Source organism: Castor canadensis, chromosome 4 (assembly GCF_047511655.1).
Source record: "Castor canadensis chromosome 4, mCasCan1.hap1v2, whole genome shotgun sequence".
NCBI classification, from domain to species: Eukaryota; Metazoa; Chordata; class Mammalia; order Rodentia; family Castoridae; genus Castor; species Castor canadensis.
Genome location: NC_133389.1, coordinates 121,850,493 through 121,874,816, shown reverse-complemented (window position 1 = coordinate 121,874,816; position 24,324 = coordinate 121,850,493). Strand labels below are relative to the sequence as shown.

At 36.3% G+C, this 24,324-nt stretch overlaps 1 protein-coding gene and 1 pseudogene across 1 annotated transcript in view; both read right to left on the bottom strand.

The window, feature by feature from the left end:
* The window catches only part of B3galt1 (beta-1,3-galactosyltransferase 1), a 466,025-nt gene that overhangs the window by 8,204 nt on the left and 433,497 nt on the right, over positions 1-24,324 (bottom strand). The window lies entirely within an intron of this gene.
* Positions 5,673-6,041, bottom strand: LOC141422380 (ribosomal protein eL22-like pseudogene; annotated as a pseudogene).

Genomic DNA, 24,324 nt, shown 5'->3' with positions numbered 1-24,324 from the left:
TGCTTTTGATGATTTGTGGTTCCAAAAAGAAGTTAAACCTTGAAAACCACCGAGTATCAAATGCTATTCTAGTTTAATATGGAAAACTTTCTAAAACCATAGATCTAAAAGGACCTTGAGGTGTCAGATTATTCAGGCTGTAGGTTTGTTGTTGAAACCTTCAGATGAAAGGTATTGTATGGTCTCTTGGAGCTTTGATACAATCATGGGATCGCCTGTGGGTGGTTCTCTTTTGTTTCTCCCAGGAAGAAGCATGTGCACTTACCAGGTTCAGGGCTGGTTTCCATGCCAGCTCCCTTTTCATACACTGGTAGGTGGCTCTAGATTAATCTACTATATTTCCTGATTGCTTTCAACTCTCCTTTGTTCTTTACTTTCTATTTGGAGCCATGATAAATTCAAAAAAAAAGCTGTGGCAGTTTAAAGCTGAGGAAAATAGGATTTTTACTGAATTTTTGCAAAAGCCTACAGGGGCCTCTTTACTGGTAACTCAGCTTTACTCAGTTTTGGCCAATGACCCCATCATTGAACAAATGACCTTTTGTCCTACTCTATGGTTAGGACAAAAATATGTGTTTTCTTGTTTTCCCTCTAGTCTCTTCAAAATTCTGTCTTCATATGAGTGCTCTTGTCCTTTTTTTTACATTTCAGGTGGTGTCTGGCTCTTCTTTCCCAAACTGAGTAGCCATCTGAGTTTTGCCATATTCTGCTCTTTTCCCCAGAGACTTTGTTCCTTGCCGTTTCCTCCTTCCTCCTGGCACACACAGCTTCTACTCCTGCCTTGGAGCTTCCCAGTTACCTCCAGATAGGTGCACACCTGTGTCTGGATGCTTTCCCAAGCTTTCCTACTAATGTACCTCTGCTTGGTCCTACTGAGACCCTTGGCCAGATGCCACAGACCATCTACCGCCAATAATATTAATACTACAACAAGAAATGATAAGTAATATTTGAATGTCTGTTCTGTGCATACACCGTGGTAACCAATTTACATATACCATCCCTGAGCATCACACAACCCTATGTGGCAGGGTACTATGATAACCATGGTTGCCCCCATTTTAAAGATGGGGAAACAGAGGCATAAAATAATTAAGTGGCTTTCACAGATCACACAGCAAGTCTGATCTCAGTTCTCGCAGTTTATGCCACTTTTCTCTCCTGCTCTGCAGCCAGCCTGCCCACTCCTCCCTGCTCCCCAGCATTCTGAACCTGTATGCAAAAGTGCACTGACCTCTTAAGGGCCAAACCCACTTCGCAGTCTCACCAATCTTTCTGCATAGCTCATACAGTCCATCTTATGACCCTACCTTCTTTTTGAGCCTCTCCTCTCCTTTGGCTCTCAAAGCGAATGTGACCATTTTCTCTCCTTTCTCTGTCTTCTTCACCAGCTCCATGTCATCGTTGTCTTAATGAACATGAACGTAGCCCAAGTATTAATCATTGAAATTCTGCTACCGTCAGTACAAAGCCTCACAGTTCACTTCACTCCTTCAATGTGTCATCTGCTAATGAGACAGTTCTAAAACTCTAGCTCTATTGTCCCTCTTGGTGCCAGATTGGGAATTCCAATTACACTGTGGATTTCACCACTTGGTTATCTCATCTGCACTTCAAATTCACCATGAATGAATACACATGAATCATACCTCCTCAAATCTGCTTCAGCGCTGCTCTGTGTTCATTCGGGGGGACCATGGCTTGTCTAGTCACCTCAGCTTCAAATATGTATCTCATCTGTCAAAACTCCCCCATGGATATCAGCAGTATCTAACAAAAATTATGGAGCTCCCCCCAACTCCTTCTTTCCTGTTTCTTACAACATTCTCCCCTATTTCATTCTCTTCCTACTGCTAGCACCCTATTGGTGCCCTTATTAGCTAATGCTTGGCTCATAGCTGAAACCGGTCTCTGACTTTCCTGCCTCTCTTGCTGACCCCAATCTATGTGGCTAGCTGCCAAAATGTCATCAGTCTAAAATGTTTCTTCCGTCATGCTATTACCCTGACATAAATCTAAAGAAGCTTCCTATGAGCAAAACCCAAACTCATTAGCTTGGCATTTAATGCCCTCTCCAATCTGACCACAATTTATCTTTCCAGATCTATATCCTCTACTCCAGGTGGGCTCTGCTTATATCCAGACATTTTCTGCTCACTCCTACGTCCACATCATTTCTCTCCCTCCCTGGAAGGATGCTCCCACCCCTTTCCACAGATACTTACCTTGCAGGCTTTAGCTTCAGTTCTTATTTATCCAATCAATATGTCATGACCACATTCCCCTAGAAATAACCTCCTTCCTCTGAATTCTACAGCAATGATTGCCAATTTAGTGCTTAGCATTTCCTGCCTATATTTTAACATGATACATACTTCTTTCCCAATTTTATTTTAAAACACGGTCAGTTGTTATAGTTTGGGCACTATAGTAAAGTACTTTAACGTCACCTTATTTAACAATAAACTTGAGAAGTCAGTATTTTATCTGAATTTTACTGCCTTGAGGGCAATAGTCCAATTTTATATATGTGTTCTATTCTACTCAGCACAGTTCTGCAAATTTAATGCTCAAAGATGTTGCTGACTGAAAGATGTGTTACCAAAACTTCCAGGCATAAAAACCCATGAATAATATTAGAAAACAAATTATGAAAGGGAACCCTTGACATTTTGAAAAAGAAAACAGTTAAGATCAATAATACAGAAAAATTTACAAAATCTCAATTTAAAATTTATTAATGTATACAACTGAGTAGTACCCTTCCTGCATGCGTCCCTTGCACCACATTGCCTCCTCTTGTGGTTACCAATGTTAGCACTTCTTGTTTTTCCTTCCAGAGACATTTTATGATACTGAAGCAAACACAGAGGATTATTATTTTCCACTAACAGTAACACACTTTACATATTGTTCTGTTTCTTTTCTTTTCACTCAAATACATTGGTTATCATTCATGCTTATTTTTTAAGGAAACATCTTCATTTAAAAAATTCTTTTTTACTATTCAACCATAAAAATGAATGAAGTCCTGTTATTTGCCACAACGTGGATAGACTGAGATCATTACGGCAAGTGACAAGAATCAGGGACAGAAAAACAAATATGTGGAATATTTAAAAAAAAATTGATCTCATAGAAGCCAAGAGATGGGAGATTAGGGGAGAGGAAGGCATGGGGGAGGGTGATCAATGGGGACGGAGTTACAGGTAGAAGGAAGTAAGAAATTCTGGTGTGCTATTGTGCAGTAGGGTGACTATAAATAACAGTGTGCTATATATGTTAAAAAGCTAGCAGAAAGGATTTTGAATGTTTCTACCATACAGTAATCATAAATGTTTGAAGAGACAGAATATGTTTCAACTGATTTAAATGATGCCCAATGTACACATTTATCAAAATATGTACAATTTTTATGTTTTGTACATCAGTTAAAATTAATTTAAATTTAAAATATTGTAAGGATATATAACAATTTAACCCATCCCCTATTTGTAAATATTTATGTTGTTTTCAATCACATGGAACTACAAGCATTGCTGAAATGAATAGCCTTGCCCCTGCCTCATTTCAGCTATGTGAAGACATATATAGAAGTGAATTTTGTGTATGAATGTGTGCATGGCACGGGGAATTCAACTCAGAGCCTGTGCATGCTTGGCAAACACTCTACCACTAAGCTACGCTCCCAGCCCCTAGCAGTTAAATTAATAGTTTACAAGGGATTTATATTTGTAAATTTTATACGTGTGGCCAAATTGTCTACCCTAGATTTTAGCAATGTAGGAAGATGCCTGTTGTCTCATGTCTTCACCCAAACAATGCATTATCAAATGACTCAATCTTTGCATATCTGATAAGTGAAACAATGGCAGATCAGTATAATTTTAATTAATTTATTTCATTTACTTATTTTATCTCCATAACATTATATGGCTCCTCTTAGTAGGTGCCAGAACTGTCATGAACACTTTACATTTAACCATTCATTTAATCTTCATAAGTACCTTAAAGATACTTTAAGATTTTTAAGGCTCTTCTACTGTCTCAATTTATTGATATGAAAACTGAAGCACACAAAAGGAAAGACACTTGCACATTATAAAATGATTAGTAAGATATAGAACCAGTTGAATGAGTAGGGAGCCACTGAAATAACAGACATGTCTGGGAGATGGATGCCCTAAATGTTACACATTGTTTCCATGTTTTACATAATAAGAAGGTTACAGTAGACTACTTGTCTCCATGTTTTAAGTAATAATAAGACCCATCTTTGCCATGTTTTGGGTAATAGACTTACCCTAAATTAATTGCCTCTATGTTTGAAACCTTAGCAAAATGATTAGTGGTTGCTAGGTGAAATAACCACGTTTGGATGGAAATTCAAGATGGAGTCTCCAGTTCAGACCCCTCCCCATAACAAAGATTGCCATTAAGCCTCTTAAGCTCCTACCCTCTCTAGATCAGGGTATGATATCCTGTTTTGCTAAATAAATTCTTACTAAACTCAAAAAAAAGAGGTGCAACTGAGATTAGAACCAAAAGTCAGGATTTGAAAGTTTAGCTCTCATTATGAGTAAACTTGCAGATCTTTTCATGTGTTGAAAATCACTTGGATTTTCTTCCTGTGAATTCTCTCTTCATACACTTACTGTGTCCTAAAACTAGATTTGTGAGCTTTTCATTTGTTGGGAAAATGAGCTCTTCTGTCTGCTTTTCCAAGTTTATCTTTCAGTGCTTATGCTTAGTTTTGGTAATTCATCATGTAGAGATTTCTGATTTTTATGTAGTCAACCTTATCAGTCTTTATTTTTTAATTTTTGAGGTTTTGTTTGATTTTTGCAGTGCCAGGGATTGAATCCAAGGCCTCCCATACATTAGGCAAATGTTCTACCACTGAGCTTCAAACCCTGCACATAATTTTTGAGCTTTGTAATTAGAAAAGCCTGTCCACTTGAAATTCTTTTTCCTTAAAAGTCTTAGTGTTTTTTTTCTTATAAGGACTTTATGGCTGCTATTATTTTTCTTCTCCCCTTTCCTTCTCTTCTTCATCCTCCTCTTTTTAAATTTTTGATGTATTCCAAATTTATCCTGACTGTGGCTTTGGTGGTTCAGTGGTAGAATTCTTATGTGTGAATGTCAGTGTCTGGATTTCACTGTCCATATACACCATGATGTTTTCCTATAGTGTTTCCATTTTTTGTCTTTACATGTTTGCTGGAGCTTGTTACTCCTCATTAGTCTTTTGCGGTTTTGTTTCCCCCAGAAACTTCCTTGATATTCTTTTCTTAATTTTTCATTTTCTATTTGAACTTCTTGAAAACTGACTTATTCCCTATTTTCTCTCCCTCAAATTACATTGGGATCACATTAAATTTATTAATTTAGAGAGAATTGATATCCATGTTTATGGATGTTGAGCCTTCTTTCAAAGAAGTAGTTATATTTTTCTGCAAATTTTTAGTTGTTTCATTAAAGAGAATTTTCAAGTTCAACTCAGAGATTTTATAAACTTGTTAATTTCACTTATAATTACTTTCTTTTAAGTTGAAACTATATATGAGATCTTTACTTCTATTAGATTTTTTTTTAAAGGTACAATGTTTTTATTCACTAATAAAAATAAGTCTATTTGTCGATGTAAAAGCAATACCCTGTAAGGGGAGACCAAACTAGTCCTCAGATTCAGCTCCATCTTCATCTTGACTAATTTGGAAATAACGAAGTTCATAAGTCTCCTTGTCAGATGCAACTACACGAAGCCAATGACGAAGATTATTCTTCTTAAGGTATTTCTTCGTAAGGTATTTCAAATACCTTTTAGAGAACTGTTTTTCAGAAATAACTGTGATTTTATTTTTGAAGCATTCAATGTGAACATTTGCAAGATTACTGGTTTTTCCATTGCCTTTAACCTTCTCCTGAGGAAATTGTTCAAAATTTCCAGAATCAAAAATTCCATCTTCTACTGGATGAGTAAGGTCCAAATTAAACTTCGAAGTTGACCTCTTAGGCTTTTTGTCTTTCTGCAGCACCATCTTGACAGTCAGCTGTGTGATCCAAGTTCTATTAGATTTTATACTTAGTTCTTGTTTATTATCTTTAAGCTGTTAATTCTGTATATTAATTTTGTGTCAGATACCTCATATAATCCTCTTATAATTTATAGCCAATTTTCAGTTCTTTTGTGTTTTCTAAGAATTATATCAGCTATATTTAGTTTTATCTTTTACTGTCTAGTTTTGGTACATTTAATTATTTTTTATTTCTAATTCCATTGTTTAATACCCACAAAATGTGAAGTAGTTATGGTGATATAAAACATTTGTTTTATTCCTAAATTGAGTTGGGATGACTTCAGTATTTCTTCGTTTGCCTGATAGATTTATTTCAATAAGTTGCAGAAATATTCAGCTATGTCTAGTTGATTAAGATTCCTTAAAATCATAAATGGACTTCAAAACTTACCATGTTTTTTTCTCCAGAAAATTTGGAGGTGTTCATATGACTTTTTTCTCTCTTAGATCTATTACTATAGTGAATTATATAAATAACTTTCCTAATACTGAAAATTCTTGCATTGCTGGAAAGATCTTACTTGCCAGTTTGCAGTTTTAATATGGTGCTTCAGAATTCTAATATTTTATTTAATGGTATTTTGTATTAACAATTGTTAGGAGAGATTGGCCTCTAACAATTTTTTTGCAAATGTTTGTTGAATTTTGGAAGTAAGTCAATTTTTGCTTCATAAAGAAAAGCATTTAATTTTTTTTTCTTCTTTTCCTGTACTACAGAATTATTTGCTCTTTGAAGGCATGAAAGAAATTCCTCATAAGAAAATTTGGTCCTTTAGTATGTGTTTTTTGAGAGGATGGGGGTAGGGATAGGGCTAGAGCTTTGAAATGGTTTTGTACTTTTTCTATTTAATTAAATGTGTGTGTGTATATATATATATAAAATGTGTATAAATATGTATGTGTATATATATATACACACAAATATGTATCTTACCTGTACTTGAATCAGTTTTGGTACATTATATTTACATAGAAAATTATCTACTTTATTTGGATTTTCAAATTTAATTGACTGGAATTAAGTAAAGTTATATATTATGACTCCTTTCATTTTTCCAGTAAATATAATTTCTTCTTCCATTTTGTTTCTTATTTTGTGTTTTTATGTTTCCTCCTGTTTTAAAATTTTTATTTGTTATAGATTTTGTAATTTGTTAGTTCTATTATTTGTCTGCTTCTTAATTTATTACTTCCTGTGTTTATCAATTATTTTATTCTGCTTTCCTTTGGTTTATTGTGTTGTTCCTTTTCTAAGTCCTTATATTGGATATTTAATGACATGTTTTTAATTCTTTTCTTAATATGAGCATTGAATTTTCTGCATTTTCTCCAGGGTGTTGCTTTATCCAGCCACATAGATTCTGATATGTGGTATTCATATTATTTTGAAGGTTTTTTAAACTTTGTTTTTGTGCTTCTCTGTTTCCATAATTAAGGGAAATTACTTAAGTTTCCAAGTAGTTGGGCTTGTTTTCTGGTTTTGCTATTAATGTCTAGTATTAATGTATTGTGGTCAGTGATTATACTGTGTTTTTTCTGAAACATCAAGAGATTTTCTTTGTGACCTAGTTTTTAAATATTATATAGATTTTTAAAAAATTAACTCAGGGCCTTATGCATTCTAGGCAAGCACTTGATCTATGCCACCATTCCCTTTGAATTTTGTTTTTGAGACAGGGTCTTGTTATTCTGGCCTGGAGCTCAATGTTTCTGCCTCTGCCTCTTGAGTGTCTGGGATTACAGGTTTGCACCACTATTCCTGGCTGAATATTCTATAGATTTTATCCACTTTCAGGACACTGAATATGATATCCATATTTATATTTTTATCTGCTTGCATAAACATTGCCTCAGAGAAAAGAATAAAAGTGTTTTCTTATTGATGTAATGCTGCCTTTATCTCCCTAAATTCCTGAAGATTTTGATTTATGAATATTGCTGACAGGTTGTTTGTGTTGCAAGTCTGAATACTTATTACAACTTTATTATGTACCTTTAATATTAGAAGTTACCCTCTGTGTCTCCTTTATTGCTTTTGGTCCTGAATTATGCCTTTTTTTTTCATTTTTCTTTTATTATTCATATGTGCATACAAGGCTTGGTTCATTTCTCCCCCTGCCCCCACCCCCTCCCTTACCACCCACTCCACCCCCTCCCGCTCCCCCCCCCTCAATGCCCAGCAGAAACTATTTTGTCCTTATCTCTAATTTTGTTGTAGAGAGAGTATAAGCAATAATAGGAAGGAACAAGGGGTTTTGCTGGTTGAGATAAGGATAGCTATACAGGGCATTGACTCACATTGATTTCCTGTGCATGGGTGTTACCTTCTAGGTTAATTTTTTTTGATCTAACCTTTTCTCTAGTTCCTGGTCCCCTTTTCCTATTGGCCTCAGTTGCTTTAAGGTATCTGCTTTAGTTTCTCTGCATTAAGGGCAACAAATGCTAGGTAGTTTTTTAGGTGTCTTACCTATCCTCACCCCTCCCTTGTGTGCTCTCGCTTTTATCATGTGCTTAAAGTCCAACCCCCTTGTTGTGTTTGCCCTTGATCTAATGTCCACATATGAGGGAGAACATATGATTTTTGGTCTTTTGGGCCAGGCTAACCTCACTCAGAATGATGTTCTCCAGTTCCATCCATTTACCAGCGAATGATAACATTTCGTTCTTCTTCATGGCTGCATAGAATTCCATTGTGTATAGATACCACATTTTCTTAATCCATTCGTCTGTGCTGGGGCATCTTGGCTGTTTCCATAACTTGGCTATTGTGAATAGTGCCGCAATAAACATGGATGTGCAGGTGCCTCTGGAGTAACAGTCTTTTGGGTATATCCCCAAGAGTGGTATTGCTGGATCAAATGGTAGATCGATGTCCAGCTTTTTAAGTAGCCTCCAAATTTTTTTCCAGAGTGGTTGTACTAGTCTACATTCCCACCAACAGTGTAAGAGGGTTCCTTTTCCCCGCATCCTCGCCAACACCTGTTGTTGGTGGTGTTGCTGATGATGGCTATTCTAACAGGGGTGAGGTGGAATCTTAGTGTGGTTTTAATTTGCATTTCCTTTATTGCTAGAGATGGTGAGCATTTTTTCATGTGTTTTCTGGCCATTTGAATTTCTTCTTTTGAGAAAGTTCTGTTTAGTTCACATGCCCATTTCTTTATTGGTTCATTAGTTTTGGGAGAATTTAGTTTTTTAAGTTCCCTGTATATTCTGGTTATCAGTCCTTTGTCTGATGTATAATTGGCAAATATTTTCTCCCACTCTGTGGGTGTTCTCTTCAGTTTAGAGACCATTTCTTTTGATGAACAGAAGCTTTTTAGTTTTATGAGGTCCCATTTATCTATGCTATGTCTTAGTTGCTGTGCTGCTGGGGTTTCATTGAGAAAGTTCTTACTTATACCTACTAACTCCAGAGTATTTCCTATTCTTTCTTGTATCAATTTAAGAGTTTGGGGTCTGATATTAAGATCCTTGATCCATTTTGAGTTAATCTTGGTATAGGGTGATATACATGGATCTAGTTTCAGTTTTTTGCAGACTGCTAACACAGTTTTCCCAGCAGTTTTTGTTGAAGAGGCTGCTATTTCTCCATCGTATATTTTTAGCTCCTTTGTCAAAGATAAGTTGCTCATAGTTGTGTGGCTTCATATCTGGATCCTCTATTCTGTTCCACTGGTCTTCATGTCTGTTTTTGTGCCAGTACCATGCTGTTTTTATTGTTATTGCTTTGTAATATAGTTTGAAGTCAGGTATTGTGATACCTCCTGCATTGTTCTTTTGACTGAGTATTGCCTTGGCTATTCGTGGCCTCTTGTGTTTCCATATAAATTTCGCAGTAGATTTTTCAATCTCTTTAATGAATGTCATTGGAATTTTGATGGGAATTGCATTAAACATGTAGATTACTTTTGGGCGTATCGACATTTTTACTATGTTGATTGTACCAATCCATGAGCACTTTCTATAGTCTTCCTCAATCTCTTTCTTCAGAAGTGTATAGTTTTCCTTGTAGAGGTCTTTCACATCTTTTGTTAGGTTTACACCTAGGTATTTGATTTTTTTGAGGCTATTGTAAATGGAATTGTTTTCATACATTCTTTTTCAGTTTGCTCATTGTTAGTGTATAGAAATGCTAATGATTTTTCTATGTTGATTTTATATCCTGCTACCTTGCTATAGCTATTGATGATGTCTAGAAGCTTCTGAGTAGAGTTTTTTGGGTCTTTAAGGTATAGGATCATGTCATCTGCAAATAGGGATATTTTGTCAATTTCTTTACCTATTTGTATTCCTTTTATTCCTTCTTCTTGCCTAATTGCTCTGGCTAGGAATTCCAGTACTATGTTGAATAGGAGTGGAGATAGTGGGCATCCTTGTCTGGTTCCTGATTTTAGAGGGAATGGTTTCAGTTTTTCTCCGTTAAGTATAATGCTGGCTGTAGGTTTGTCATATATAGCTTTTATAATGTTGAGGAACTTTCCTTCTATTCCTAGTTTTCTTAGAGCTTTTATCATGAAATGATGTTGGATCTTATCAAAGGCTTTTTCTGCATCTATTGAGATGATCAAGTGGTTTTTGTCTTTGCTTCTGTTAATGTGGTTTATGACGTTTATTGATTTTCGTATGTTGAACCACCCCTGCATCCCTGGGATGAAGCCTACCTGGTCGTGGTGAATAATCTTTTTGATGTGTTGCTGAATTCGGTTTGCCATTATTTTGTTGAGGATTTTTGCATCAATGTTCATTAAGGAGATTGGCCTATAGTTCTCCTTTTTGGAGGTGTCTTTGCCTGGTTTTGGGATAAGTATAATACTAGCTTCATAAAATGTGTTCGGCAGTTTTCCTTCCCTTTCTATTTCATGGAACAGTTTAAGGAGGGTTGGTATCAGTTCTTCTTTAAAGGTCTGATAGAATTCAGCAGAGAATCCATCAGGTCCTGGACTTTTCTTTTTGGGGAGACTCTTGATTGCTGCTTCAATTTCATTTTGTGTTATAGGTCTATTCAGGTGATTAATTTCCTCTTGGTTCAGTTTTGGATTATCATATGTATCTAGAAATCTGTCCATTTCTTTTAGATTTTCAAGTTTATTTGAATATAGGTTCTCAAAGTAGTCTCTGATGATTTCCTGGACTTCCACGGTGTTTGTTGTTATCTCCCCTTTTGCATTCCTAATTCTACTAATTTGGGTTTCTTCTCTCCTCATTTTAGTCAGGTTTGCCAGGGGTCTATCGATCTTGTTTATTTTTTCAAAGAACCACCTTTTTGTTTCATTAATTCTTTGTATGGTTTTTTTGGTTTCTATTTCGTTGATTTCAGCTCTTATTTTTATTATTTCTCTCCTTCTATTTGTTTTGGGATTTGCTTGTTCTTGTTTTTCTAGGAGTTTGAGATGTATCATTAGGTCATTGATTTGGGATCTTTCAATCTTTTTAATATATGCACTCATGGCTATAAACTTTCCTCTCAAGACTGCCTTAGCTGTGTCCCATAGGTTCTGGTAGGTTGTGTTTTCATTTTCATTGACTTCTAGGAACTTTTTAATTTCCTCTTTTATTGCATTAATGATCCATTCTTCATTAAGTAATAAGTTATTTAGTTTCCAGCTGTTTGCATGTTTTTTGTCTTTACTTTTGTTGTTGAGTTCTACTTTTACTGCATTGTGGTCAGATAGTATACATGGTATTATTTCTATTTTCTTATATTTGCTGAGGCTTGCTTTGTGCCCTAGGATATGATCTATTTTGGAGAAGGTTCCATGGGCTGCTGAGAAGAATATATATTGTGTAGAGGTTGGATGAAATGTTCTGTAGACATCTACTAGGTCCACTTGATCTATTGCATATTTTAGATCTTGGATTTCTTTATTGAGTTTTTGTTTGGATGACCTATCTATTGATGATAATGGGGTGTTAAAGTCTCCCACAACCACTGTGTTGGCGTTTATATATGCTTTTAGGTCTTTCAGGGTATGTTTGATGAAATTGGGTGCGTTGACCTTGGGTGCGTACAGATTGATGATTATTATTTCCTTTTGGTCTATTTCCCCTTTTATTAGTATGGAATGTCCTTCTTTATCTCGTTTGATCAATGTAGGTTTGAAGTCTACTTTGTCAGAGATAAGTATTGCTACTCCTGCTTGTTTTCGGGAGGTATTGGCTTGGTAAATCTTCTTCCAGCCTTTCATCCTAAGCATATGCTTATTTCTGTCAGTGAGATGAGTCTCCTGTAAGCAACAAATTGTTGGATCTTCTTTTTAAATCCATTTTGTCAAACGGTGTCTTTTGATGGGTGAATTAAGTCCATTAACATTAAGCGTTAGTACTGATAGGTATGTGGTGATTCCTGCCATTTAGTTATTTTAGTTGTTTGAAGGTTTGATTGTGTGTACCTAACTTGATGTTACTCTCTACTGTCTTGCTTTTTCTTATCCTGTGGTTTGGTGCTGCCTGCCTTTTCATGGTTAAGTTGGGTGTCACTTTCTGTGTGCAGGATCCCTTGCAGAGTCTTTTGTAATGGTGGCTTTGTGGTCACATATTGTTTTAGTTTCTGCTTATCATGGAAGACTTTTATTGCTCCATCTATTTTGAATGATAGCTTTGCTGGGTAGAGTATCCTGGGGTTGAAGTTATTTTCATTCAGTGCCTGGAAGATCTCACCCCATGCTCTTCTTGCTTTTAATGTTTCTGTTGAGAAGTCTGCTGTGATTTTGATGGGTTTACCTTTGTATGTTACTTGTTTTTTCTCTCTTGCAGCCTTCAATATTCTTTCCTTAGTTTCTGAACTTGTTTTAATGAGGATATGTCGTGGAGTAGTTCTATTTTGATCTGGTCTGTTTGGTGTCCTGGAGGCCTCTTGCATCTGTATGGGAATATCTTTCTCTAGATTTGGGAAATTTTCCGTTATTATTTTGTTGAATATATTACGCATTCCCTTCGCTTGCACCTCTTCTCCTTCTTCGATGCCCATGATTCTCAAGTTTGGTCTTTTGATGGAGTCAGTGAGTTCTTGCATTTTCTTTTCACAGGTCTTGAGTTGTTTAATTAATAGTTCTTCGGTTTTTCCTTTAATTACCATTTCATCTTCAAGTTCTGAGATTCTGTCTTCTGTTTGTTCTATTCTGCTGGATTGGCCTTCCGTTTTGTTTTGCAGTTCTGTTTCGTTCTTTTTTCTGAGGTTTTCCATATCCTGGCTGTTTTCTTCTTTATTGTTGTCTATTTTTGTCCTGAGTTCATTTATCCATTTATTCATTGTGTTCTCTCTTTCACTTTGGTGTTTATACAGTGCTTCTATGGTTTCCTTTATTTCTTCTTTTGCTTTTTCAAATTCTCTATTTTTATTGTCTTGGAATTTCTTGAGTGTCTTCTGTACATTTTGGTTGACCCTATCCAGTATCATCTCTATAAAATTCTCATTGAGTACTTGTAGTATGTCTTCTTTTAAATTATTCTTGTGGGCTTCATTGGGTCCTTTGGCATAGTTTATCTTCATTTTGTTGGAGTCTGGATCTGAGTTTCTGTTCTCTTCATTCCCCTCTGGTTCCTGTACTAATTTTTTGCTGTGGGGAAACTGGTTTCCCTGTTTTTTCTGTCTTCCCGTCATTGTCGTTGGTGTTGTTACTGTCCCTGTACTGTGTGCAATTAAGTATTTTCTAGCTTGTAATAATAACAATGGTAATATTGAGAATGGAAGGGTGAGCTGAGATGGAAAGCAAGAAGTTAAAGAAAAGGGGAAAACAAATATACAGTCAAGAGGGAGAAAGCAGAATAAGATATCAGACAAGAGAGTTTCAAAGGTATAAACAGGGAGTGTTAGTGTACTAATTGACAGTAAGCTGAACAGACAATAGAGAGACAGAGAGAGGATTGAAAATCAAAGATAAAAAAAATAAAAAATAAGTAAATGAAAGAATATCTATATATAAAATTGAATTAAAATAAAATGGAAAATAGAAAATTAAAAAAAAAAAACAACCAAAAAACTTCCAGGTTTATATGCAATACAGTTTCAGTCTTAATAATTTGGGTGTCCGTCTCAATCTCCAGTCCTGGAGTTGGTGCCTCAGATGTTGTTCTGTAGTTGTCTCATCAAAGGGGATGCATAAAGTAGAACAAAACTACACTCACACACACACACACACACACACACACACACACACACACACACACACACACAAAGCCCCACCAAGTGTCCCCAGTTCAAATGCAATACAGTTTCAGTAAGTTTTTCAGCTTGCAGGTGTAATTCGGTTGTTCTCTCATCAAAGGTAGGGAGAAAAAGAAAAAAAAGCGTCTGGAGGCAGTTCTGAGAGTGGTATCTGCAACTGTGGCTTGCCTGCCTGCTGCTCTCAGCCTGTAGCTGGCGGTGTTATTTATGCAGATCTCTGGGGTGAGTTTAGCACTCACCTGGTCCCACAGGCTTTGTTTGCTCAGAGTTCTCCTGTGCGGCAGCCTCTGCTACAAGCTTTCCCCTTTCCAAGCACTGGGAAAGGTGACACTGCCCCCGCGTTGTCAGGCCTGCGTGTTTATCTGCAGTTCATGTGGGAGGTGGGTCTTCCCCCCTCTCCTCTGAAGTTTTCCTCCCACTGCCACTTTCAGAAGCTGTCTTGCTCCTGCTTACTGGGCTGTGCTGCTGCTCCTGCTGGCCGCCATGTTTGTTTACAGTTCACATGGGAAGTGGGTCTCCCTCCTCCACTCTCACAAGCGTACCCGCTCCTAGTTGCTGGGCGCGCGCCCCGCTCCTGCCAGAGGCTCTCCGGCCCGCCCGGCTTGTTTATTTACAGTCCCAGGAAGGATTCCCTTCCCCCAATCTTCAGCGCTCAGGGCGCCCCACCCTCTTTCCAGCGTGTCTTAACTGTTCTTATTGCTTAGTACTCAGTTTCTCTTTTTTTCCCGGGTGGAGGTCAGTCTGTCCAGGGGGCTATGCTGCTCTGGCCCAGGCTTGTCTGTGGGGCTACCGCGGTACCGCGAAGCTCACCTGGTCCGCGTCTTCCCAAGCCGTATGGGCGCTGGCCACTGGCGGCCCCGGGGGCCTCCTCGTTTCTCCGTTTAACGTGAAGTGGAGATTCTCTGCGCCGGCTGGAAATGTGGAGGGGTCAAAGTTATGCCTTTTCTCGGTGATTATGCCTGCAAAGTGTGTCTCCAGCGTCTCTCCAAGATTTCACTATAGGAGGGTCGCTTTCTGCTTCCTACCTCTAGCCACCATCTTGGAATGTCCTGCCTTTTCTGATATTAAGATCACGACCTCTGCTTCTTTTGTTTGCACCGTTTGGGTGGTCAAGCTCGTCTTCATTTTCAATCTGTTTGAATTACTTTTGTTTTTTTCCTTAAAGAAATATTTCTTAAATCTTCAGTACAGAGTTTGGTTTAGCAATTCCAATCTAAATTATTTATTTGAGAAATAAGTCAGATATTTACAAAGATTTACATGCAAGAATAATAATAATAGACAGGGGGGTTGAGTGAATAAGTTACTCCACACCCAAACTATATAAAAATATAAACATTGGTGTTAGATTGAATAAAAATGCTAATGACTTAACAAAGTGTTTAAAATATAGATATGTTTATATAATATGAATTAAATGATAAATCCAGTTACAGAATTGATCGCATAGTTTGATTTGAATACACATATCCAAATTCATATCCATGTCTAAATATATCTGTGTATCCAAATAAAGAAAAGAAGATGTCACAATATATTAATAGTTGTTATACCTAAGTTGTTATAATACAGATGGGTTTAATTTTCTTCTTTGTACTTTTCTATAGTTCTGGACCTCCAACGATTACATATACCATTTTTATAATTTCAAAAAATGATTTTTATCTAATAATGAAAAATTTAAAAAGGGTCTGTGATTATTTAACACAACAATCCTGGCATCATTAAGGAGAGCACTTCTCAACTCTTATTTGCTCACTAGTCTTTGTTTACTTGGGAAGCAAGAAAACTCCTTTGAATAAAAAACTGTCAATTCTGCTTTTCTGTTTCTTCAATGGGTAATTTAACTGTCTCATTAGTGTTTTTATGTGTGGATTTTAAAAGAATTCCTCTGAGTTTTGCTGTCCTTTTACCAGTTGATGTGGAGGCACAGCTATCATTATAAGCCTCTTAAGAAATTAAAACCATTTCTCTGAAACAACCTCCATAAACAACTCTTGAGATTTATGTTCCATGTTCCAGGCAAGACTCTTCTTTGTTGAATTCTTCATTTGTCAACTTGAGTCTGAAATGAAGTGCTATGGTGTCTTGGTGTATTCTAATGGGGGTGGGGGCGAGGCACGTAAAAGCAATTGCAGTATGTTTTTTATTTGCTACTTTCTTCTTTTTTTCTTGGCTCTTGTTTTGTTTTTATTGTCATTTAAAAAAATGTAGCTACTTCCATAAAGGTTTGAGCAATTACATAACCAGTAAAGGAAAAGAACTCTCTAAAAACAAAACTAGACAAAACAAAATGAAATCCTTCAAACCATTAATCTCAACTTTTCTCAGCATAATTTTGGGTTGGGGTGATATTCAGAGTGAAAACCTGTAATTTTGTTGTAAGTGTATTATACTCTTTCCTCCTGTGAAATTTCTATATCCAACTCCCCAGGGAATTCTTAGAGCAAAGGCTATATTGATTAGATTTTATATCAAATCTGCTGCTAGGCTGAGATAAAACTGATCTAGCTGATAAAACTGAATATTTCCTTCTTTTTGTCTCATAGCCAAGACCAGATCCAGGAAAAATATCAGGTAAGCCCATGACTACCTTGCCTTTTTTTTGAAGTACTGAGGCTTGAACTCAGGGCCTATACCTTGAGCCACAACACCAGCCCTTTATTGTGAAGGGTATTTTCAAGATAGGGTCTTGTGAACTATTTTCCTGGGCTGGCTTTGAACCACAATCCTCCTGATCTCTGCCTCCTGAGTAGCTAGGATTATAGGTGTGAGCCACCAGTGCCCAACAGCTTCCCTTTTATTTTGGCCCTTGCCTAAGGCCTCCAACAATAATCACAAAGCCTCTATGGTTCCTTGTGTGAACCCCTAAAGCTAGCAATGCCAACTGGTTGCATTTGACTGACAAATATCTCATATGACCGCTACACAGTTAAAAATTGGCACATGTCACATTAAAATTCCAATGTTCAGAAGCTGCCTAAAAAAAAAAGATTTGGTCTACAGAACTTAGAAAGTAGAACACGTGTTCTTAGGCTAGATACATGTTTTAGCTCTTTATTTCACCACAGTCCCCACCACTCCTTGTTGTTTTATATCTGTTTCCTTTTTGCTCACTCATTTTATAACTTTCATTATTCCTACAAGTGTTTGAGTCCTTGTCCCCTGGTCAAGAGCAGAAACTGATTTAAGACTTATCTTTAAAGTTGTGATTCTTACACTTTAGCATATATTAAAATCATCTGGAGGATTTAACACCTAGATGGCAGTTTCTATTCAGTTGGTCTCAGGAAGGCCTGAGAATTTGTGTGTGTAACAAGTTCTAGATGCTGTAGGTATTAGAGGTCCAGGGACCACATTTGAGAATCACTGCTTTAAGATTATCACTGCTCTAGGCAGAGCTCTGTTTTCACTCATTCACTCATATGTTCAATATTTATTACCATGCTCTTTGCTCAATATTGAAATTCAACAGTGATCAAATAGATAGGGCTCTTATCTTCTGTTACTAAGGGAAAATCACACATTTTTGTTTATTTTGCACACATATGTAATAAAGCTCTATCAGTGCTATGTAGAGAAGACAGGCATGGCTTCTTTGAGGAATGACATTGAACTAAGCTGTGAAGGATTGTGAGGACTTGGTCAGTCATATTCCGGCAGAGCGTTGCTTCCTAGGACCAGGGAGAGCCTGGGCAAATCTCAGCCAGACATGAAGGAAGCTGTGCTGGGATTTCAGAGCCCTAGAGGTGGTTCAGGTCATGGTGCTTCCCAGTCATCATTCCAAGGAGCCAGGTGCCTGTTCTGATGACTTCCGAGGAGAGGATAATTGTTTCTCAGACTGTGGGAATTGAGCCAGGAGGGAAGGAACCATCAGTACCTGCAATCTGATCCAACAGTCTTAATGAAGTGGGCTGCACAGTAGAGTCCTGGCAGAGTTATTTTGAAATCCTCCTGTTCTGGGGAAATCCCAGTGGTGTGTTGGCAACTCTACCTAATTTCTCTCTATTCCGGTTTCTAGCTTCTGAGCATGACTGGGGGAAAAAAAAAGACACCAAAATGCCAGATGAGAAAACCAACATATCAGGCTCAGTTCAACTGAGCCTTTTCCCTGCTTCTGGATCCTTTCCTTCTTTGTTGCTGGAAATCACCTTAGCCCATGGTGTCCCAGCCCTCGCTCCATGCCTCCAGTCTCCTCCTGAACCTGCGGGAGGCTGGAGACCTCCCACACCCTCTGTGGATTGTTTTCCATGCTGTCTGCAATCATTGACTTTTACTTATTTCACCCATAACTCTTTCTTCTTATTTGAAGTATCTGAATGTAAAAACCTTTGTTTTCATTGGCTTTCTGTTCTCTTTTTCTTTTTTTTAAATTGCAATCTATAAAAAGACAGTACTTCTTATTCTTGAGCAAATTTCTTCATTTATATTTCCTATTTATGCATATAATTCAATTCATTTCCAAATAAGAATATCTAATTCTTGCTTCTCTTTGTTTTTACTCTTTTGGTTGAGAAAATGGAATGCTTTAGCATTCCCCACCACTGTTGGCTATTTTAAAAGCTAATTTGTTTTCTACCCCTTCATTACTCCTCGGAACTATGTCTTCATTTTATAATATAGTATTCATATGGGTGTTCTCTAAGGTAAGGTCTCCTTCCCAAAATATAATTGCAAGGAATTGTCTCCTCTTCTATCTGAACTTTGAATTCCTAGCTTTTAATAAATGAATTTTTCTTTGTTTTCATAGCATCATCAAAAAAATTTTTATTTTACAACTTCTCTCCTACTTTGCAAATTAATTATATTAATGCTACTAGCTAGCTTCCTTTTGTGTAATTATAATCTGGCCTCTTAAAATGGATAAAGATGTGTCCTTTCCTAAAAGTGTATCTTAGACTAATTTCAGATATTTAAACTTGGAGGTTACTTTTTTCTTGTCCAGGTTTGTCTCAAAGCAGTGGACTAGTCATGCTATTTTATATGAGGAAATTTGCAGAACCTTAAGTAGCCTTCTGTGTGCATTTCTTTGGGAAGCACATGTATTTTATCAATGGGATATTCTGCCTGCCCCAGTTCACATCCCTGCACTCTCATTCCCATACAGACCTCATGAATCTGTCAGTTTCCAACTGATAATCCAAAACCTCACTCTGGAATAAGCCCCATAGCTCCCTCTTTTCCTCAAACACATGGTGAGGTATAAACTCCCATTCCTAGTTCCCTTGTATCAAGTACACTTTTCTCAGTCTACCTTCTCAAGTATGATAGTTATCATTTTCTTTTCTCCTGACTTGATAGCATTGGCAATTTTGAGCTTCCTCAAACTGTATTATTTTTCTGGTTTGGGTGATTTTTATTTATTTGGTTACGATTTTCTTGATTTCATTCTTTTTTCTTTGACTCTATGAGTTCTTTTTGCCTTATTGAGGATGCCGTGTCTTTCTGTTCTCTTGTATTTGGATTTTTAATAGTCTGCCTTAATGTTTTCATTTTCTTCAATATACTTTTAATGCTCTTGCCATTTCTTCCTCCTCTAGATTTTGGGTGGAGATGTGTCATTATTGTTGATAACTTATAACATATACATATAATTTAGGATTCTGTTACTAGTAATCTTTATATGGAGCATATTTTGATTTATATTTCTTGAATTGTCAAAAAAATGAAGACCTTTTACTTTTTTCTACATAGGCTAAGGATGATAGCAAATCTTTATTTCCTCCATTTTTTTCTAACATATTCTAGTGTTTGTTATAAAATCTGTACTGTTTAATTCTGATAATTTTGAAATCATGATTAATTTAATATTAGGTCTTCTTTAATTTCTATTTTTGAAATATGTTCAGTTTATAGCCATATTATAAAAATTAAATTAATTTATTCTTCTTTTGAAACGCTTTAAAGCATCAAGACTTATCCAATCTTGATTTTAACATTTCTTTATTTCAGGACCAACTAGACTATATCTTTAGCTATATCTTAGACTATAGATATATCTTAGACTTTAGATATATTTAGACTATATCTTAGAGGTGTTCAGTTTAAATACCCAAGAATATCTTACTGTTGATTTTTCCTAAGAAAGTCAACTTGGAAATAAATAGATTTTGGGAATATAAATACTTCATTTTTGAAGCTCTACTAAGTGGAAGGAGTACAGGTGTTCATCAACATGTGGTAGTTAGCAACACAGTGGTTCATCAGTACCACAGAATAGAATTTAAACACAATGAAACAAAGCTCTCTGTACAATATTCAGACTTCCCTAAATAATAACCGATGAATGAAAACATCAGCACATTAAATATTCATGTTCATAGTAACACTATTCATAATAGCCAAGAGGTGGGAGTAACCAAAGTGTCTGTCAGAGGATGGATGGATAAAGGAAATGTGGTGTAGACATATGAGAGAATACTATCCAGCCTTCAAAAAAGAGGGACTCCTGGCACATGCTACAACATGGATGAACTTTGAATACACAGTGATAAATCCAATGAACCATCACAAAAAGATAAATATTGCATGATTCCATTTATATGAAGTATCTAGAAAAAGCAGAATGATAGCTTCTTTGGGCTTGGGAGGTATTTGATGGCAGAATTTCAGTTTTGCAAGGTGAAAAATTCTGAAGATTGGTTGCCAACAATGTGCATATATTTAACACTACTGACTTGTATACTTAGAAAAGGTTAGGGTAATAAATATTGTGTCATGTGTTTTCACCATATTAAAAAATCATGATACAGTGTATGAAAATTAAGGACAATAAATAGTTTAAAATACAGGTGTATTTTCTTTACAACAAATATCCCTGGACAAGTGGATATCCACATAAAAAAATGAAGCAAGACACAAAACTTATACCTTTCACAAAAATTAACTCAAAATAAAACAGATCACAGACTTGATGTAAAAGACAAAGCTATAAAACTTTTAACATAGGAAAAAATCTGAAGGACCTTAGGTTAATTGCAAAAACAAGGATGTGACCCAAGAAAGAAAGAACTGATTAAGCTGAATTTCCTTAAAATAAAAATTTTCCTCTGTGAAAGATACTGTCAAGAGAATGAATGACAGGTCATAGACTGAGAAAAAATATTTGCAAAACACATATCTTTAGTACTGTTTTCTAAAATATACAAAGAATTCTTAAAACTCAACAATAGGAAAACAAACAACAAGATTAAAGAAAAGGACTAATGACTTTAAATGACACCTTATAATCACAGTTCAAAGCCAGCAAGGGCAAACAGTTCATGAGTTCCTACCTTGAAAAAATTCATCACAAAAAAGGGCTTGTGGAGTGGTTCGAGGTGTAGGCCCTGAGTTCAAGCCCAAGTACTGCAAAAAAAAAAAAAAGTTCACAGAGTCTAGTTGGGCATGTTGGTGCATGCTGCATGCTGGTGATCCCAGCACTCAGGAGGCTAGAGGATTTCCAGTTTAAAACCAATCTAGGCTACACGTAAGACCTGAGTTCAAACCCCAGTACAGTGAAAAAAAAATTCACAAAGTCCTGAAAATATTACTATTATGCATTTTTGATTCTTAAATATTTCTATACTTATTTTTAAATCACCCCAGAGTTAAAAGATGTTGCTACTCCAAGAAAGCCACCATGTCATCCTGAAAAACCTTCTTTTTCTTTTTTCTCATCCATATGATTATTTCCCAACCAATCTGATTACATCTCAATAAAGGTCTTGCCACCAATAAATAAATAAATAAAAATAAAAGACACCTCACAAAAGCAGACATCCGGATAGCAAATAAGTAGATGTAAGATGCTCCACATCATATATCATCAGGGAAAATTCAAATTAAAACAGCAATGAAATGCCAGTATTCACCTTTTAGAATGGTCCAAATCCAAGGACCAAAAATATCAAATGATGGTGAGGATGTGAAGCAGCAGGAATTCTCCTTCATGGCTGGAAGAGATGCGAAATGGTAGAGCCACTTTGGAAGATAACTAAGTTGCTTCTCAGAAAACCAAACACATCCTTACTATGTGATTCAGCAATCGTACTTACTGAAAGATGGTGAAAACTTAGGTCTATACAAAAATATGCGTAAGGGTGTTAGCCAATCTTTATTTCCTCTCATTTTTTTCTAATATATTCTCGTGTTTGTTATAAAATCTGAACTTTCTCATTCAGATTATTTTGAAGTCATGTTTGCAGTAGTTTTATTCACAAGTTTCAAAACTTGGAAGCAACAAAGAAGTCTTTCATTAGGTGAATGGATAAACTGTGGAACATCCAAACAGTGGAATATTATTCAATGTTGAAATGAAATGACCTATCAAGCCATGAAAAGACACAGAGGAGACCTAAGTGTATATTACTAAGTGAAAGAAGCCAATCTGAAAGACAACATGATGTATGATTCTAACTAGATGACATTCTGAAAAAGGCAAAACTGTGGAGGCAGCAAAAAATGATCAATGCTTGCCAGGGCTTAACAGGCAGGGAAAGATGAATAAGTCCAAGCACAGAGGATTTCTTCTCTGTCTGGCACTTTAATGGTGGTTCAATGTATATACACATTTGTTAATACCCAAAGAATGTACAATATTGAAAGAACCCTAATGTATACCATGGAATTGGGTGATTACAATATGTCACTGTAGGCTTATTGATTGTAACAAGCATACTCTGGTGGTGTATGCTGATAAAGAGGTAGGCTGTGCATGTATGGGGGTTAGGAGATGAATGGGAAATCGCTACACCTTTAGCTCAATTTTTCTTTGAATTTAAAACTACCCTAAAACAAAGAGGTTAATAAAAATATAGATGTATGCTTAATTAGTTGAATATACATAAATAGTATAGTATACACAAGAATATATCAAAGTAGTTCTATTTTTCGACCACAAAAATGTGTTAGTAGTTCTTAAAAAAGCAAATAAACCAAAACAGTGAGTAGAGTTTGCTGGCGATTTTGTTCCCAATAATTAATCTACCACTTCCCAGTGAGAGGCTGTATATCTGATAGCAACTGTGCATCCAAAAGACTGTGTATCTAAAAAGACTCTTCTTAGAAACTTCATACCTGGATTCAAAATGTTTCTTTTTACTAATAACACCTGTTTAGTAGTGATAGGCAGAATAATATGTCCTCATCCTATATCTGGAGCTTGCAAATGTTATTTTACATAGAAAAGGGGAAAGAAGGCAGTAGATGGAGTTAAGATTAGCAACCAGTTAACTCTAAGATCAACAGATATTGTAGGTTGTTTGGTGAGTCCAATGTAACCACAAGGACTCTTAAAAGTGGAAGAAGAAGAAGGCAGAAGAGGAAGTCAGAGTGATGTGGTACAAGAAGGACTCAATTCACCATTGCTGGCTTTAAAGACAGAGGAAGGGGCCCTGATCCATGGAATGTGGAGAGCCTCTAGAAACTGGAAAAGGCAAACAGATCAATTCTGTTCTAGTCTCTACAAGGAACATAAGACCTGCCAACAACTTAGTGTTAGCCTAATGAGATCTCAGTAGGACTTCAGTTCTACTGAACTGTAAAATAATAAATGTAAGCTGCTATAATTTTGGTAATTTTTTACAATAATTACATCTCAACAAGTAAGAGATGATGATGTGGTGATTGTGAAGTGGACTGAGGGGTTGGCTGGGGAGAAAATAAGCTCCAACTAGTCTCTCTAGAAACCTAAGTGTTTATTCATCTTCTGAGTTAATTTTGGATATAAAGATTATCTCTCTCTCTCTCTCTCTCTCTCTCTCATGAATCTGCTTCACATGCTATTTTTACTTTTTGATCTCATCTGGGATTTGTCTAGTAGAAATTCCTTTCAGAGTGACAAATGGTTGATAAATATTTCCAATTTTCTATGCTGTCCCACTTTCATGACTCATTGTAACCTTTTATTATTGCAACCGTAATGTCGAAAAGAGTGAATCAGTACCTCTGTCATGACCTAAAAGTCCTGCAAGAACAGCGTTGCTGTGTAAGTGCTTTCCTCTTTGTGTCCTCATCTGGAACTCTCATCTTTGCATACCACTTTCCATCCCTAGCTACTTCTTTTGCCTTTCTCTTCTTTATTCTTTTCCATTTTATCTG